Below are 21,076 nucleotides of genomic sequence, written 5' to 3' on the forward strand. Positions count from 1 at the left end.
GGGGATGGAATAGAGTCAAAGAATATGTTCAAGGATCACAGGAATGCAAACATTGATAAGGAGTCATGAAATAAATTTTCTAGAATGTCACTGTAGCCTCCTGAAGATAAGTTACGGACATCTCCACACCGATCTGCATGACTGTACTAACAATTAACTCTTGTAATAATACACTGATGAATCCTAGACTCTGATACCAATTTTTCACGACCTGATTCCTCAAGTCATGATGGCGCCTACCATAACCAACCAGTAGGCAAGCCAACCTATAGTCCAGAATAGCTAGTAATGGACTACTCAATAAAATAAGGGAAACGAATACAGAATATATATATTAAAGATCAATACATAAAAGATTCCTAAATCTCGGTGGTATCAGTACAAGAGCTTCTAATATCATAAGAGAACAATAGCGATATATCAAGAATTATACAATAATACAATTTGTCTCTGAATACAACTTAGAGATAGTCTAATACATAAGATTGAGATAAGTAATGCTCCGAATGTTAGGAGTTCACACTAAGTTTCCAAACCAGGGATGCTCCACACGATGCACACATCAACGGCGATAACCCTTACTATAATCTGCAGGCTGCAAAAGTGTAGTATGAGTACCAAATAAATGGTACTCAATAGGCAACTACCAACTGATCTCCAAAGATAAAGCAAATATACACAGCATATAAACAGAATGGAAACTATACCCAAGAGTTCATAAATTATATAATAAGTCAATAAGAATAATAAGGGAATACTATCATATTTATATCCAAGTGTCTAACATAATAATACTAAGGAAGTATCTGGGTGAACTATCTTATTCCAGCTATATTCAACATATGTTAATGTTATACCATATATCCCATGTTAATATACGAATAAAGAGCAAAATAAAGATATATAGTAATATAGAAGGCGAAGTAAAGACTATATAAAATGAACAATGAAGGAAGGGATATACGGTAGTACCATAGCTTCATATATCTAAATATATATAGATATATATATATATACATAGAAATGTGAGGTCATCTCAAGTGTAACCTATATCATTATATTCTCATTTAAGACCTCATTATAACACTTATAGGTATTTAAATGCTATCATACTCGGGGTTTCTAATCCACATGGCTAGAAATGAAATAATCGTGCATAATATTGCAATCATAAGATAGGAGAGGCCAAAGACATACCTCAAATCCTGATATCGGATCAATGATCAATCTGTCATAATCTAGCCATAATAATGATTATAATAATGATAACAACAATATCAATAACAACATGAATAATCAGGTATCAATATCCTCCGGCCTTGCCAAGTATTAATATGTTATCACAATATCCTCCAACCTTGTTGGGTATCAATATCAATAGTATCCTCTGGACTCAAACCAGATATCAATATCATTATAATATCCTCCAGTCTTTCCGGGTATCAATATGTCATCACAATATCCGCCAGCCTTACCGGGTATCATAACTATCAACACATAAATACAGGCATATAATAGGTACACAGATGCTAGTCGATATACTCATAACCATAGAAATATCTATCTTGTCAAGACATCCCAACTACTTGTTATTAGGTAACCAATGGTTATGATTATTAAACCGCTAATTCGCTATTCATCACAGGACCATAATCACCATTTATCCACTATTTATTATTATCAACTAATTATCATATTTTTGATAATCATCATTAGCCAAGAAATTACCAATTATCATCTAACCATTTTTATTAACCAACATCAATCATTAACTAACTATCATTTACCAGTTAATCCTTGTTATTTAACTAATTCTGATTATTAGCTAGTTAACATTATTAACTCGGTATGTTTGTCATCGAGGCATCATTATTAACTAGGCTTCATTAGAACAAACTTCTTTATCATCTTGAAATATTAAGTCACATTATCCTTATTTAACGACTAATCGGCATCACAACTTTGTTATCAATAGCAATTAATAATCGGCATCACAACTTTGTTATCAATAGCAATTAATCATTATCATAGATAAACCTATTTTCATGGTCATGTATCGACTCTAATCATTAGCTACCATATTTTATCTAAGAAAGGTTCATTAACTAGTACATTAGATTTCTAGCCATCAAGTACTATATCCACCTAAAATACATCTAGCTGCCACTTAGCTTAATCCTTAAATAGAAAGAACAGTCATAAGATCATATTTCAACTAGAATAACATCAATTACCGATATAATAATCATAAATGTACCAAATCTATGCATTCCATCACTAGTATTCAATCAGTGGAATAGTAAGCATCATACTGCATCTCCCTCATTCCCATATCAGAGAGATGTGTATACAAATATATACATATTCCTATTCATAAACTATAATCATATCACATATAATGACAAACACTTCTCAGATATTCAATCAATGTAATAACATAGCCCTTGGCCTATTAATTTATCCAGAATAATCTCAAAATCATAATAATGGCCTTAGGCCCATATTCATATTCTCATATTAATAATAAGATTTATAAGCCATAGCATATCTTTAATCATCTTACATATAGGAAGCATCTCGTATATAGGAGGCATGATATCAATAAGCATGTAATCATCTCTAGGATATCTTATATCAATAGGCCATACATCATGACAACGAGTAATATCACTTCTCTAGGCCAATTTTACATGTCCAAGAGGAATATTATCCATATAGGTCCAATAATCATTACTATAGAAAATAGCAACTCTACAGGCCAATAATCAAGTCTTAGAGGAAATAGCATCTCTATAGGCCACAAAATATATCTAGAAGGAATATCATCTTTAAATGCCCAATATCACTTCCACAAGGAGTATCATAAAAATAACTCAAAAACCATAATCCGGGAACGTCAATACAAGTTACCAAGTTACAAAGTAACCTTATTCTAAGATTTACAAGCTTTATTTATGTCTAAGATCTGCACCTAAGTCCAGAAGACTTAACACAAGAATAGGCCTAAGTAGGTCGAACAATCACACTTCTAATCCATAATTTCAAAAATTAGGCATACTATTCCCCAAACTAGGCTAAGGTATCTAGTTCATCTTCTAAATGTTAAGTAAGCCTTATTCAAGCCTAAGATAGTAACTTCAACTAGAAAAAAGGGTACTCAAGTCAACTCTACCCAATATACAGTTTCAAGACTACCACGCAAACCTAATAAGGCTAAATATTCAAATTATGCTTTAAATGTTAAAACTATATTCCAAACACATAATTAAATCACATCCTTATTATAACTAATCTAAACTAAAGCCGAAAGGCAATAGGATACAAAAGGGCTATAAACATGCCATCTTATAGGTCCAAAACCCTTATCTAATCCCCTAATATCAACAATCAAGGTCAACTCATCCTACTAATAATCAAGCCTAACATCTATATTCACACGTAACATATATCACATATCATCTATGAATAAAAGTAGACAGAAGCCTACCTCAAGGCGAAACCGCAAAACCTCACTTCATGCCCCACATGCTCTTCTTCACTTTACAATCCTCAAAATGCCATCATACTATCAAAATCATAATCTACTCATCAATACGAGTCTAATGATACTCATATTGTACTATTTTGCTACGGTAACAAAAATGACACCAAAACCCTAAGTGGGTCCCACATACGGAAAATGAGTTTCTGAGGCCAACCCAAAGTTCACACATGAATAAGGAAAAAATCTTGCCCTAAGCTAAATTGGGTTTTGGGTCCAAACTAGAAAATTCAAGCATGAATTCAAGGAATTCTTACCTTCATCTTGAACCCATGACCAATTTTAAGTTATTACACTCTTTTTGGGGTTCCTAGGTCTAAATAGTGAAGGGAAATGGTCAAAACGCGTCTTAAGACCTTTATAATACCCCTACAGGTTCTCAGGTGCCGTTATCGCGGTCACACGAGTGGCAATTGTGCTCCCTTGATCGCACACTTTTGGCCGCAATCGCGGTTGCACCAGATGACAACAAACTAAAAAATGAGTTTTTGACCCTCGGAACTCATATAGTTACCAAATAACATAATCCAAAAGTGAATTTTGAGTGTATACCACATTTCAAATCCATTGGAATCATAAAAACCTTCATAAGAGATCGATTAGGCAAAAACTGGGGGCCATACCTAAACTTTAATCATTTTTCATAAATTTCTCTCAATAGCACAAAATATGTTCAAGAGCCTTGGGACCTGAACCAAGGGTCTTCCTAGCCTAAAATCGACATTCCTGATCTGATGACAAAGTTGGATTTTCAATCCAAGATCATTTCAACCAAATGTGGGTCCCACACCTATTCTTTCCAATTTTAACTTTCCGACCAATAGGTCAAAATAAGCTCGGGTGCATTGTGACCCAAACTAAAGGTCTACCTAGACTACAATCAATATTCTAGATCTGCTAGCTCAGTCAGAATTTTCATTCGAGATCATTTTGTTGAAATTTTTGCTCGGTAGCCATTTGGAACCAACGAAGACTTCTAAACAGGGAATTGATTCTAAAAACCAAATAAATTGCTTGGTAATCGAACCATCCATCCCAACAAGTCATAAATAACTTAGGAAAACTATAGAGAAGCTCAAATGGTAAAGAAAAACATAAATATGGAAAAATACTTGAAGGGTGATTACCTCATCCACTATTAGAAAGGTTGATGTACACACATCTGAATCACATTATGCTTATACGATATCTATATCCATAAAAATAAATAAAGGATCATTTAAGCCAAAAGCAAACCAAGACATAAGTCATAAAACCAACTCCAAACTAGAAAATAACCTTCTTTTACCATTTTTCACATGTTATTTACTCCAAGCCAGGAACAAAATCACTTGAGTCTCATCTAAACAGTTGTAACACCCCGATTTGCTGAACTGGAATGCTACACGGTGCTCATGACCCCAAGGGACCACAAGATAACCCATGACTAATATCTGTACCTGTATACTACAAATCATGATATAGTAATGCGGAATACATAGAACTGTAAGGCCATAAGGTTCAACTAAATAAAACCATATAGGTAAAAATACCCAAAACAACTCAATCTGAACATAAATTTGAACATAAATCTGAACATAAATTTGAAAGCCTCTAAACTATCTGAATAAGGAGTTGAAGGAATATGTCTCCAACTAACTCCGTAAAATTGAACTGAAGAAATAAATAAATTTATCAAATCATATTGTCCTCGAATAAATAAGGACTCACTGTGTCTCTGTGATTGGAATGCTACTGCTACTGCTGGGCTGGAGCTCGTGTCTCAAAACCTATAGTATAACATGAAAAGAAAACACCATAGCGTAAATGGTTCAGTACAACTGGAGTACTGAGTATACGAGGAAGGAAGGCTGAACATAAAGGGTTTCATGCTTGAACAACACTGATTGACTAATATGAACGTGGGAGTGCAAACACACATATATAGAAACTGGGACTGTCAATACGTGATAGCATGACCTGTAAGCTAATACATGGTTTACTGATAACTATCATGACTGATAATGAAACTGATAAAATGGACGACTGCATCTGGCAGTCCTGTATATACTGATATTTGAAAAATGCCCTGAGTTCTTTTACTAAGACTGATACTGAATCTGTGGGAAGTAGCATTTAACTGACATGCCCCATGTATACCATTATGGCTAAGCTGGGGTTCAATCTTTTCCCCGACTGGAGGGGTGTCAATATCGTACCACGGGTAAGGACAGCCTGTGAGTGACCCTTATTTGGTGGGTACTCAATGAGAATGGTGGGAACCCTAAACTGATGGGATAAGCCACCTCATCAACCCTAATCTAAAAGGTTAAGATGTCTCAACCTACGTTGGCTACGAAGTTCTGGAACATAAGGATGACTACTAAGAATCACATCCTGAATTGGTGCGTAGTTCCCATCCTTGGGTTCGCTCGTTGCTAACCTCTACTCCCATCTGGAGGGACTGGACATGAATAACTGACTGTGCCTGACTTAATCTTACTGAATTCCGTTGACTGGTGGAATGTTACTGATATCTAACAACTGACTAAGATCATGAGGTTTTCCTGAGTTACATGACTGACTGAAGTCTATGGAATCATAGCTTGAGTTCCCATATCGTTAAACATGACATGGCTCTAGACTCACAACTATAGTTTTTGGGCACAAGTAACCCCAGGACTCGATAGGAGGAAACTGACACACATGACATGACTTGATCATAAGATTTGAGTCCATAATTCACAATATCATAAGTAAGGCTTTCATAATAAGAATGATTCTCAACAAACTATCACATGATCGGGAATGCACACAACATGTATATACTTGCATGGCTTCAATAAAATGGTCATTCCATATCATAACAATATCATGAGCATCTCGTACAACTTTTGCAATTCAAGACAATAGCACGGGGATCACGTTGAACATAAACTTAGAACATGGAATAGTCATTTAGGAATTATTATGTCATAAAAGCATGATTTCTATTCCCTTAGGTATTTTCACAAACACCTTACCTGCACATCTTAGGCATAGGTGGATTCATCAAGATTACAAATATTCAACCACCAATTTCACATATTTATACGTTAAATACCACCATATCCTCACAATAAACATACAAAGATCACATCTTAGGCATAAAAAAACTCCAACCACATGAACATCAACCACCAACAACATAAACATTATAATACAAAATTTAGAAAATGGTTCTTGAGCTTCATGGATGAAAGGAGTCCATGAATCAACTCATGCATACCTTAGAAAGAAGATTCTTGATAATTGACAAAGGAATTTCCTTGAAATCGGATCTTCAAGCTTAGTTACACAACCCTAGTTATTTTTCTCTTTTAGTGCTCTTAGAAGATGAGCTTTGAGATGATAATAGGGGTGTAATATGTTTAGAAGCTATATATTTCATAGGGTTAAGTTTAGGGACCTGTAAGGAGTGTTAAAAGACTTAATTACCCTTAATATAACTCAAAACGGAGTGTTTTTGGCAACTGAAACTGACTTAGGTGGCGCCCAAGTGATTGCCTAACCTAGGTTGGGCGGCGCCTAACTAATCGCCTATCCTTACTGTCTCTCACAAAAATAGGCATAACTTTTGGCTCGGGTATTGGATTAAGGCAAAATTGGTATCGTTGGAAAGATAATTCGATTGTTTACAATTTGGTGGGTATAAATCAGCCAAAATACCACTTTAACATCGATTTATACTCGTTCAAAGATGACCCTTGCAAAATTGAACACTAAAACTTGATGGATTCAAAAACTCTTAGCTTGTATTACCTTAAGTGACTCATATGAACATGATTAATGCATCATAAGCTATCCTATCACTAGGATATTCATTGTAATTCATGTATTCAAGTATAAATAACATGATAGGTGATTTCATACGTAGGAATACTTATTCACTTCCTAGCTTAGAAACATGCAGGGTATTACAATATCTCCCCCTTGGGAACATTCATCCTCGAATGAGAATTTATTGAGAAGGGATACAAGATAATAGAACCTGAACTGAACATGAAGGACTGAAACTTGATCTCATGACTGACATGCTAAACATACTGAACTCGTGCATATCTGATGCATGGACAACTGACATATGAATGCATGACTGAGTATGAAACGGTTAATAGGTACCAAGTTTATACCGGAAACATGAACCTGAAATTGAATAAGATTAAGGAGAACTGTTACCTTTAGCTTGATCTGAATTGGCAGGGAAGAGGTGAGGATACTTGGTACACATATCTTCTCTGCTTCCCAAGTAGCTCCCTCATGAGACTGATTTTGCCAAAGAACCTTGACTAGACGGACTTCTTTGTTCCTCAATCTACGAGTCTAATAATCTAAGATTTTGACTGGAATCTTTTCATCAGAGAGGTTGTTCTAAATGTTGATACTCTAAATAGAGTATCGTGCACCATGCGCTTCTGTAAGAATTCATTTCCTCAATTCATCTACACCTGGAACACATAGACGACCCTGATAACGAAGAACACCATCTCCGCCTTGGGAGAAAACCTCGACTTTTTGATTCTGAACTGAATCTTTGAGCTTGACAAGGCTAGGATCCCTATCTTGTTTCTCTTTCACCTCGGAAACTAAAGATGACTCTAAACTACTATGAACACATACACCACCCTCTAAAGAATTGACTAAGCAAACGCCTAGTCTGGCAAGCTGATGGATCTCCTAAGACATCTTTTTCTTACTATCCTCAATGTGAGAAATACTACCCATGGAGAGTCGATTGAGAGCGTCAGCCACAACATTGGCCTTGACCGGATGATAAAGAACACTCATGTTGTAATCCTTCAAGAGCTCTAACCACCTTCTCTGGCAAAGATTGAGATCTTTATGGGAAAACACATGCTGGAGGCTTTTATGGTCTACGAAAACATCTACATGAACTCCATAGAGATAATGCCTCCAAATCTTCAAGGAAAAAACTACCGCTGCTAACTCAAGATCATGAGTAGGATAATTCATCTCATGTGGCTTTAACTGTCTGGAGATATAGGCTATGACCTTACATGCTGCATGTGGACACAAATTAAACCCACTCTAGATGAATCACAATAGACTACAAAACCGTCTGAACCATATGGAATAGCTAGAACTGGAGCTGAGGTGAGTTGAGTCTTTAACTCTTGAAAGCTCTTCTCGTATGAATCTGACCACTGAAACTTAATCTTCTTCTGAGTCAATCTAGCCATAGGAAATGTAATAGAAGAAAATCCCTCAACAAACCATCTGTAATAGCCAGCCAAACCCAAGAAACTCCTAATATCTGATAGAGATACAGTTCTGGGCCAATTTTTTACTGCCTCGGTTTTCTAAGGATCTACTCTATACCATCACCGAAAACAATATGGCCAAGTAATGCTACTGATCTTAGACAAAATTTGCACTTGCTGAACTTAGCGAATAACTGGTGATCCCTGAAAATCTAAAGAACAATCTTAAGATGGTTTGCATGATCATGCTCTGTGCGAGAATAGACCAGAATATCATCTATAAAGACTATGACAAACATGTCCAAGTACTTCTTGAACACACGATTCATCAAATCTATAAAAGTTGCAGGGGCATTGGTAAAATCAAATGACATGACTAAAAATTCGAAGTGACCATACCAAGTACGAAAAGTTGTATTTGGAATGTCACATTCTCTAACTCTGAGCTGATGATAGCTTGATCTAAGGTCTATCTTGGAGAAGTAATTGGCACCCTGAAGTTGGTCGAATAGATCATCAATCCTGGGAAGAGGATATCTATTCTTGATCTTGACCTTGTTGAGTTGACGATAATCAATACACATCCTACGAGAACCGTCTTTCTTGCGCATGAATAATACTAGCGCACCTCATGGGGAAACGCTGGGTCTGATGAATCCCTTATCTAAGACATCCTTCAACTGATCTTTCAGTTCCTTGATTTCTGCTGGTGCCATTCTATATGGTAGAATAGAAATAAGTTGAGTATTTGGAAGAAGGTCTATGCCGAAATCTATTTCCCTTTCGAGAGGATGCCTGGAAGATCTTCGGGAAAGACATCTGAGTATTCATTAATAACAGGGACTATTTCAAGGCTGGGAGATTCAGAATTGTAATCTTTAACATGCACGAGATGATACACACACACCTTAGAAATTATTTTTCTTTCCTGAAGGTAGGAAACAAGTTGACCCCTGAATGCTGAAATGCTACCCTTCCACTCTAGGACAAACTCTTTCAGGAACTAAAACTGAACTATCCTGTTTCTACAGTTGACTGTGGCATAGCAGGAATGAAGCTAATCCATGCCAAGAATGACATCAAAATTAGTCATCTCTAACTCCACTAAATCTGCTGATGTGGATTTCTGAAATATCATAATCGGGCAGTTCCTGTATACCCGTCGGGCTATGATGATTTTACCCACTAGGGTAGAGACTGAGAAGGGCTTTGCTAGGACTTTGGGACTGATTCCAAAATTGCCTCATATGTTTGGAGTAACAAAAGACAAAGATGCACCTGGGTCTAGCAAAGCATAAACATGAGCATGGAAAATCTATAACATACCAGTAATGACATTAGGAGAATTTTCCTAATCCTGTCGGGACTGAAGAGCATAGAGTCTATTTGGGCGTTGCCCACTGGTAGCACTGGAAATAGCACCCTGTTGGTTTAGGTGATTGGACTGAGTGGTAGAATGATTTTGCTGACCCTAAAGACTTGACTGCAGACACTCCCTAATCCTATGGCCTGGCTTACCACAACCAAAACAGACATCACTATCGTCTCTGTAAATGCCCTTGTGCTTCTTACCACAAGTCTGACAAAGGGGATTCATTCGGGCACTGCTAACACTTCCCTGAGATTTAGAGCCTAGCGCTTTGTCTCTATTGCCATCTCTAAACTTCGGCACTGGAGCGCTGGCAGAGAAAGGATCACAAACTATTGACTTGGAGCAAAACTGTGAACGGCTTCCTCTATTTGACTTAGGGTGAGCAAAGTTGAAATTACCTGACCTTGCTCTCTTATTCTGCCTCTCCCTTGTCTTAAACTTCTGCTCTTCTACTTGTTGAGCATAGGTAATGAGTCTGGCTAAGGTCATATCACCGATTAGCATCACAGACCAATACTCATTTACCATGCTATCGTTGACCCCTGACACGAACTTGCTCATCTTAGCTCTATTATCTGTAACCACATGAGGAGCATACTTGGCTAGCTAAGTAAATTTGAGAGAATACTCCTGAAACATCATATTACCCTGCCTGAGGTTGATGAACTCAAGAACTTTGGCTTTCCTCAGCTCTTAGGGAAAGAATCTGTCGAAGAAGGCTATGACAAATTCCTCCCACTTGATAGGGCCTATATCATCTAACCTCTCAGACTTCCACTATTTGTACTAATCATGAGAAACATCCTGTAACTGGTAGGTGGCTAACTCAGCACTCTCAATAGAATTAACACCCATGATGTCAATGACCTTCTGGACTTGGTCAATAAACTCCTGAGGGTCTTCATCAGACTTAGACCCATGGAAAGATGGAGGGTTCATTCGAGTGAAGTCTCAAACCCTACATGCTTTGGGATTGGCCACTCGATTGGCCGACATGACTGGTGGTCGTTCATTCTGTGCATCCATGGACTGAGCAAGTATGGTAAATGCAGCTATAAACTCTGCATGGGAAACATGTTTGCCCAAAAGATCTTCGAGCTGAGGAGCTGGCTGGTTTCTTCTCTTTGAGGCCATGGTCTAGAATAAGAGAAGAATGGATTAGACTGAGAGTTTAACTTGTGATCATGCTGACTAGCATGACATGAATAATGAAGAGAAGGGACTGTTCCTAAAACATCTTATAGCCTCCCACACATAAATGTGGCGCGCAACACACTCATGTACAAGACTCTACTAGATGTGGCTTTCAGACTTCCTAGGACTCTATTGAACCTTAGGCTCTGATACCAAGTTTGTAACACCCCGATTCGCTGAACCAGAATACTACACGGTGCTCATGACCTCGAGGGACCACAAGCTAACCCATGACTGATATTAGTACCTGTATACTACAAATCATGATATAATAATGTGGAATACATAGAATTGTAAGGCCATAAGGTTCATGTGGGTGAAAATACCCAAAACAACTCAATCTGAACGTAAATCTGAACATAAATCTGAACGTAAATCTGAAAGCCTCTAAACTATCTGAATAAGGAGTTGAAGGAATATATCTCCAACTAACTCCATAAAATTGAACTGAAGAAATAAATAAATGTATCAAACCATATTGTCCTTGAATCAATAAGGACTCACTGTGTCTCTACGACTGGAATGCTACCAATACTGCTGGGCTGGAGCTCGTGTCTTAGAACCTATGGTGTAACATGAAAAAAAAAAGCACCATAGCATAAATGCGTCAGTACAACTGGAGTACTGAGTATAAGAGGAAGGTAGGCTGAACATAAAGGGTTTCATGCATGAATAACACTGACTGACTAATATGAATGTGGGAGTGCAAACACATATATATAAAAACTAGGACCGTGAATACGTGATAGGATGACCTGTAAGCTCATACATAGTTTACTAATAACTTTCATGACTGATACTGAAACTGAAAACATGGATGACTGCATCTGGCAGTCCTATATATACTGAAATCTGAAGAACGCCCTGATTCATTTTACTGAGACTGATACTGAAACTGTGGGATATAGTGTTTAACCAACATGCCCCATGTATGCCATTATGGCTAAGCTGGGGTGTAATCTCTGCCCCAACTGGAGTGTTGTCAATACCATGCCACGGGTAAGGACAGCCTGTGAGTGACCCTTATCTGGCGGGTACTCAATAGGAATGGTAGGAACCCTAAACTGACGGGTTAGGCCTTCTCATCAACCCTAATCTGACGGTTTAATATGTCTCAACCTACGCTATCTACGTAGTTCTGGAACACAAGGATGACTACTAAGAATCACATCCTGAACTGGCGGGTGAGTTCCCATCCTTGGGTTCACTCGGTGCTAACCTCTACTCCTATCTGGAGGGACTGGACATGAATAACTGACTGTTCCTGACTTAATCTTACTGAATTCCATTGACTAGTGGAATGTTACTGATATCTGACAACTGACTAAGATCATGAGGTTTTCCTGAGTCACAGGACTGACTGAAGTCTATGGAATTATAGGAGATCGTTTATCCAAAAAGTGGGGCCCACACCTAAACTTTCATCATTTTTCATAAGCTTAATTCATCAACAAGCCCTCAAACTTGTCCCAAAAATTCACTTAGACCCATCAAAAAAGCCTTGTTGTCAATATCATTTTTTTATGTCTTTTGTTTATTACTTAGTTAATGGTGTTGTTGTTGGGGGTGTTGGTGTTGTTGAAACATGTAATGTTTGTGTTGTCGATAGTTTTGGAACATATGGTGTTGTTTCTTTGTGGTTGATACTACTATTGATGTTAGTGGTGGTGTTACAATAGTTTCCTTAACTATTTCAACTAATAAATCTATTGTTGGAATAGACGAAGCAACTATTGGAAGCAATCAAACTAGTAGCAAAGATAGTTTGATTTATTCCAATAGATGACCCATCTTTTACAACACATCAGCCATATGTTGACATAGATGTATCTCCTGTTGTAATAGATAACTCAACTATTGAACAGATGGGGAATCTATTGCACCAGATAGGTCATCTGTTGCAACACCTGTTATAATATATTGTATTCATTCAATTTTGTGTTACCCTTTTGTAATATTCTTTTTGTGTTTAAAAGGCCTCTGAAGCCTCGCACTACTGCAAACAAGAATGGAAAACCAATAGTATTGCCCTAGTCCAAATTTATATGGATGGGTTGCTCGAGAAGATAATCATATAGTAGAAAGTGATTAGGAGAATACCTATGTGGGAAGAGGGAGGTAGAGAAAACCATATATCAACTCAGACCTTATTAAAGAAGAAACACAGCGTAGAAAAGAACGTGTAGAGAATCTGACTAATGAAATTGACATGAAAAATGACAAAATTGAATAAGCTACAAATGTGAATGTGTATCCAAAAATGAAAATCCATCAGTCCATTTTGAAAAGAAAATTTTTGAAGTGGACTGGAGTTGTACACTTTGTTAGGGGAAATTTTTGAAGTGGACTGGAGTTGTACACTTTGTTAGGGGACTTAGACTAGCTAGCATGGCCTGAATGAAGACCCACAAAATGCAGGACCAGAGCTCTAAGGTTGCAACTTTGTGAGCACCGATGGTGGTAAGATAGTCGGTCAGGAACGAAACCTGAACCAATAAATCTTGAAGTAAAAATAAGGAATCAAGCCAAGGTGGCAATTTTTGAAGTTAAACTTACATCCCATGCCTCCTGTTTAAGGTTCTGGTCTGGTCAAGTGGAAACAACATGGCATGGGATTTCGACCCAACTTCAGACCTTTATATTTCTAATGCCATTGACCTGATCAGAACCACAAATAGAAGGCATGGGGTGTAAGTTAGACTTCAGAAATTGATGCCTTGGCTTCCCTTATTTTTACTTTTGGAGTTGTTGGTTTATGTTTCATTCTTGACTAAAAATCTTACGAATCCTCTGTGCTCATCAAGCTACTTCCTTAGAGTTCTAGTCCTGCATTTTGTGGGTGTTCATTCAGGCCACACTAGTTGGTCACAATCCCTAGCAAAGTGTCCATCTCTAGTCCTCTTTAGCATTTTTATTTTTCAAGAGCAAATGACGGATTTTAATATTTGGATACGCTTCCACATTTGCAGCTCATTTACTTTTTTCATCCTTCAAGTCAATTTCATTGGTCAGATTGGCTAGAAGTTCCTTACTTGCTCCCCTGTGTTTCCTCTTAAATAAGGTCTAAGATGATATATAGTCTTCTTCGCCTCCCTTTTCCCGCACCGATATTCTCACAGGCACCTTCTGTTGTATAATAGTCTCCCCGAGCAACCCATCTATATAAATTTGGACAGGGAAATAACTATTGGTTTTCCATTATTATTTAAAGTAGTGCAAGGATTTAGAGGCCTTTCAGAAGTCTATTGCACCATTAAAATTGGTCCACTCACTATTTGAATGTCTACAAAATTATTAAATATTGATCCCTTCTCAAAACTTGACGTATAAATATAAGCAAAATCTTCATTAAATTTTAGTAGGGTATCGACACCACCTTCTTGGAACCCTTTGGCCTTGTCAATTTGCACCTATAAACTAAACTGTAAAATGTAACATCTTATTTGAAGGATCAATTTCTAATCAGTAAAAAACAGCATTCACAAAATCTTTGTACTTTATGTGTGTCTGTCAAGAAAGCCTGATCAATAATACATAAATCCCATGAATGAAAGTGGATCCATTCATTTATATGTACTCTATTTTTTTTACCCTATCATTAAGTAGTGTACAAGACTATGGAGGCTCAAAGGGTAACCATCTTCAATGTCAGAGGACTACATTCCTGTTAAGAAAAAATAAGTGCTACAAGTCCTGACTTTTTCACCTTTTTGGTTTTTAAATCTATTTTTTCAATTATATATCATAAAATAGTCACCAATTTGGATTAATTAAGGTATGTGATAACTATTAAAAAAGAGGTGAATAGTCGTGAATTTTTGTATAACACATTCAAAATAGTTGATGAATCAAATTCTCCATCTGTTGCAACTGATGAATCAGCTGTTAGAATAAATCAAAATATCTCCTCTAATATATGGTCCGTTTATCATAATAGATAATCCATATGTTGCAATAGATGGCTTATCTATTGCACATACAGACCATCTATTGCAAGAACTATCAAATCTATTGTGACAATGGGTTATCTGTTGTGACAGATGGATGATCTGTTGCAACAGATCAATAATAATGGTTGTTATCAAGTGTGAAACCATTTTGAAAATGTGAGAAGTTTGAACGTAAAATAAAACATCATGACTTTTCACAAAAAAAAAAGTCAGCGGTTTAAAACATCGTGCCTTTTTGCCTAGCACATTCAGATTCAATCCTCTATAAATAGGTCTCTCCTTAATCTTTATTATACTCTATTTTATTTATTTCTTGCATTTTGTCTTTTTGTATTAAATCTTTAACCACTTCTCTTTAAAGAGCATATTCCTTTCTCATTGAGGTAATTTTTTTTATGTGTGTAAAACTACCAGTTGGTAGTATACATTGTATAATATTTGGACTTTTTTCTTTACTTTTGTATTTATGCTTTTTGTCAATTCATGTGTGTTATAGATATGGTTGATCCTGTTTGAAACATTGCTATTCTACGTAATTCTGTGTGGGAACTTCAGAGGCAGGTTAATGACCTGCAGACGGAGTTGGTCACCTTGAGAGCAAGGATTTTCAGAGAGAGGCAGAAGCTAATGAGGGCCCTGCTACTGCCAGTTGTTGATTAGCTGGCTGAAAATAATAATAATGATGATTATAATAATAATTAGAATGTGTTTTTTCTTTTAACATATGTATTTTAATTTTTCTATACCGCATCTATATCTAGTGTATTTTGTTTTTTGTTTAATAAAAAAATTATTTTTGGTTACTTTGTCTTTTTAATTCTTATTTAATTTTCATTTTGTCCATTTTTTATTCTCAAAAACCATATCGACGGTTGGAGGTAATGAGCAATTTTGAATCCAGTAGCAATAGCAAAACTTTTGAGTTCTTTCAATAGATGGACTATCTGTTGAAACAAATTAGTTATCCGTTGGGTTTCTATCAGCAGATTATCTATCTGTTGCAATAGATTTGCCATCTGTTGGAGAAAAACATTTCATTTTGTTGAAATATATTGTGTTTCTAACTAATGTGCATCTGTTGCAACAGATAGGTAATCTATTGAAAATAATTTTGTGGTCTGTTGTATTTAGTTCCTATTTTGCTTAATCTATTGAAAATAATTGTGTGGTCTGTTGTATTTAGTTCCTATTTTGCCTCTTTTTATTGATGCACAAGTTATTAAAAAGGATATTTTATCAAATAAATGATAAATTTTACATTCACAACGATGAGTTAAATATATAAAAGTCCATAACAAACAACAACAAAAGTTTTATCATGGTGGATTACGATTTGGGTATGTAGTTCTTTTGTGGCCAGCGTTCTTACATACGTAACACTTGTTTCTTCTTGATGGAAATGATTCTCCAACTCCACGCATCCTCTTATATTGTCTTCTTCCCGGTTTGATAATTCTTGTGCCAATAGATGGAGAAGGTATTAATCTTCTCAAAAGCTCTGCAGGAACAACCCAAACCGAACCGACATAATACATATATAATTTTAATTTCTTATACGGAAAAAAACATTACTTATAATCTACTTCCTAATTACTTTTATTACCTTATATAATAGATCTATTTCACAAGTTATCTTCACAAGTTAGTTATCCGTACCCCCTACGGAAAAAGTACATGTGATAGTTTATATAATTTAAAAAACTCGCTACGAGAAGAACAACACAAAATAATAAATAACATTGAAAATCTAGAATTAGATATACATTACAGTAAAATTAGGATAAATTATTATACAGAAATCTGTAACTCTGCAATTACTACAGGATAAAATGATAGACTACAAATATTTAAAATATTGGAGAGAAAATATGGATGAAATAATATCACAAAGTAAAATATACCATTATATATAATAGATCTATTTCACAAGTTATCTTCACAAGTTAGTTATCCGCACCCCCTACTAATGGTATCAAAGCCCAGTTATTTAAAAAATACAGCAGTAGCATATATGTTTGAATTTAGATTGGATTGGATTAATTATGAGAAGACCATTTAAAAACAGAGAAGCTTTTAGAAAAATTAAAGAATCTTTAATTAGTAATTATTCAGAATATATAAGTCTAAATAAAATAAAAGATTAGCCTACCTAATTACCTTAATATCTAGTATTGAAGCAAAATTAATAATCCATTTAAAATCTAGATGAATGAGACACATACCACCTAATTATGATAAAATCAGATTTAGATATCCACCAAAATATCATAAATATGGTTTAAATGAATAAAGTACAAAAATACAAAGAACTAAAACAAATTATTTCAGAAAAACGTAAAGAATTAAAAAAAGAATAGAAAGACTGCATTATAATATATTTGCCGGAGTTAGTGAAAACTCAATAAATACACAAAAAGATGAAATATCAAAATTAGAATCACAAATAGATAGTTTAGAATATATATATCAACATCAACTATTCACAATAAAATGAACAAAGAAGAATTTATAATAGATGAAAAAATATATGAAAATCATGAAGCATTAAAAATAAAAATAGTATTTTCTAATCTAGGAAGAAGATATAAGAAAATTGGTGAACATATATATTTAATGTTAGAAAAAGAATAATTAAAATTAGAAGATAAATTGACAGCTATGGTAAGAATAGAAAGAGAAAATGAAGAAATAGATAGGAAAAAGGAAATAGAAAAAATAAAACAACAAACTACAGAAGAAATACGAAAAATAGAATAAACTAAAAATAGTAGGATTGCTGAATTAGAAAAAGAACTACAAAAGTTAAAAGATTTGTATGAAGAAAGACAAAAGGAAAAGGAAGAAAAACATAAAGAACAAAAATTACTAAACGAGATAAATCAATTTAAAGAAAAATTAGAAATAAGCAATAAAGAAATAAAAAACAAGGAATTAGAAATAAATAATATAGATGTTGAAGAGACGGATAATTATGATTCAGAAGATAGTGAAACATATACAGAAATATTAACAAATACAAAAAATTTAGAAATCAATGAAAAACAAGAAGTAATTAATGAAGAAAACTTAGAAAATATCAACACAGAAATAAATACTCTTGATAAAAAAGAAGATGAAAATATAATACCTAGAACATCAGAAATAAGAAAACCTACATATTATAAGAATAAGTTTAATAGATATAATCTAAAGAATGAATATGACAAATGGACACCAAAACAAATAGTTAATAAAAATTATAACTTTTTAGACTTAGACTGTGTAATAGATACAGAAAAACAATACAATTATGGATAGGATATATGATAAAACAATTATTAGATAATAATATAAACATAACAGATGCACCAGAATATATAGAAAGAACACTAATAGGAACAGTGAAATTATGGTTTTCAAATTTAACTGAAAATAACAAGAAGGTATTAAGAACTAACAAACCTACAGAAGGAACATCATCAATAACAACTAAACTAACACCTATAGAATTATTAAAAAAATATGAAACAGCTATAAAAGATGAATTTGGTAGTATGACAACAATAGAAGAAGAACAAAATGAAGAAAAAGATACAAATAGGAATTTAATGTTAAAATTAGCAATATGTAATATGTGTTATATAGATGAATATACTTGCGCATTTAAAGAATAGTATTATAAAGGAGCATATAATATAGAAGAAAGTAAAGAAATAAGAAAATTATATTTTAATAAATTACCCGAACCATTTAGTTCAAAGATAATAAAAAGTTGGGAAGAAGCAAAAATAGTAGATACTCTAGGAGCAAGAATAAAATTTTTACAACAATGGTATAGAAACTTATGTGAAAAATATAGAGAAGAATTAAAAATGGAAAAAACATTGATAAAAAATTTAGCATGTTGCAAAAAAATAAAATAGCACCCCAATTCGGATGTGAAGAAAGATATTATAAGAAAAGAAAAAGACATAAGAAATATAAGAAATATAAAAAATCAAAATATAAATACAAGAAACCAAGAAAAAGATATTATGTAAAAAATTATAAATACAAAAGACCATATAGAAAAAAGAAATCTATAAAAGAATGTACTTGTTATAATTGTGAAAAATTAGGACATTTAGCTAGAGATTGTAAATTACCTAAAAATCCAAAAAATAAACAAATATCAGAAATAAAAATAGAAAATACAGAATATATGCAGATAGATTATATTGATTATGAATTAGAAAATGAGGATAGTATATATGAAATTTTAGAAAATGAAACAAATAATGAAATAGATAGTGAAATAGATGAATCAAATAACTGAAGAAAACAAAAATAATAACAAAGGAAGAATATCTAAATGATGAAGGAACAGACCAAAAAGTAATATTTGACAGTAACATATTTGATGAAATAAAAGAAAAAGAATTAGACTTAAGTGTAGAAAAAATATTTAAAATACCAATAATAAGAAATCTATTTACTACGAAAAAAGAAGAATATTATGTAGTATGCCAAAAGGAACATGTAATAGATTGTAGATATGCAAAAGGTAAAGCTAGTACACCACTAGTAACAAAAAAAATAATTAATAAAGAGATAAATGATATAAAAAGTAGAGACCCGATAAAATATGTACACCTTAGAGGTACATAGATATTAATAAAAGCATGTTTTAGAGAAGGAATAGATACACCAATAGAATTATATTTAGCAGATAATAGAATTATAAAACCTATAGAAAAAAGTATAATAACTGTCATAAAAGGAAATTTAATATACCAAAAATTTAAATTTATAATAAGTACAAATTATTCAGTAGCGGTAACAGATAAAAATATAGATAAATCATTAGTATTATGTTGGAAAATATCAGGAATTGAATTAACCCCAAAAAGTAAAATATTTACAGCAAGATGCAAAAATTTATATGTATTAACAATAAAACATAAAATAACAGGAAAAAATAAGATTAACAAAATACGAATAGAAAGTCCATTCGAACAAATTGTAAAAACAATAGATTATAATGATTATAGCTATAGAGACATAGATATAGAAGAAAATTTAGAAATAATAAATGATAGAATAAGTACAACGAAAAGAATAGCTGATGAAAAATCAGAATCATCAAGCTCATCAAAAAGAACAAGTTATGAAATAAATTCAACAAATAATTTAAACCAATATTACATAACAGGAAAGGTAAATGAAAAAGAATATTTAATACTCTTAAATACAGGACAAGAAGAAAATTATATAGCAAAATATCTAGTAAAAAATGAAGAAATAAAAACTGATAATGATATATGCCCAGATCTACCAAGAAGCTTAATAAATAGTAAAAATATAGCAGAAAAAGAAATAATAATAGGAATTAGAAAAATAAAATTAGAATTTGAAGTAAAGGAAGAAATACAAAAAGCAGATATAATATTAGAAATAAAATGGCTAGAACAAGTAAAACCATATAATATAGAACATACACAATTAACCTTAACATATAACAGAGAGAAATTATTCTTAAGAAGAGCCTTAACATAAAATGAAAATACATGTATTAATGAAGATAGTAGTAGAAGGATATTACAGTAGATATTGTACGCCTATGATAGATATAGGAGCAGAAGCTAATCTATGTAGATATAATTGCTTACCAGAAAGCAAATGAGATAAATTAAAAACACCAATTATAGTTAAAGAATTTAATAATGAAGGAAGCTTAATTACTTATAAAGCTAGGAATGTAAAAATACAAGTATGGGATAAGATATTAACAATAGAAGAAATTTATAATTATGAACTAACA

This window comes from Capsicum annuum, chromosome 9, assembly GCF_002878395.1.
Source record: "Capsicum annuum cultivar UCD-10X-F1 chromosome 9, UCD10Xv1.1, whole genome shotgun sequence".
Lineage (NCBI taxonomy): Eukaryota > Viridiplantae > Streptophyta > Magnoliopsida > Solanales > Solanaceae > Capsicum > Capsicum annuum.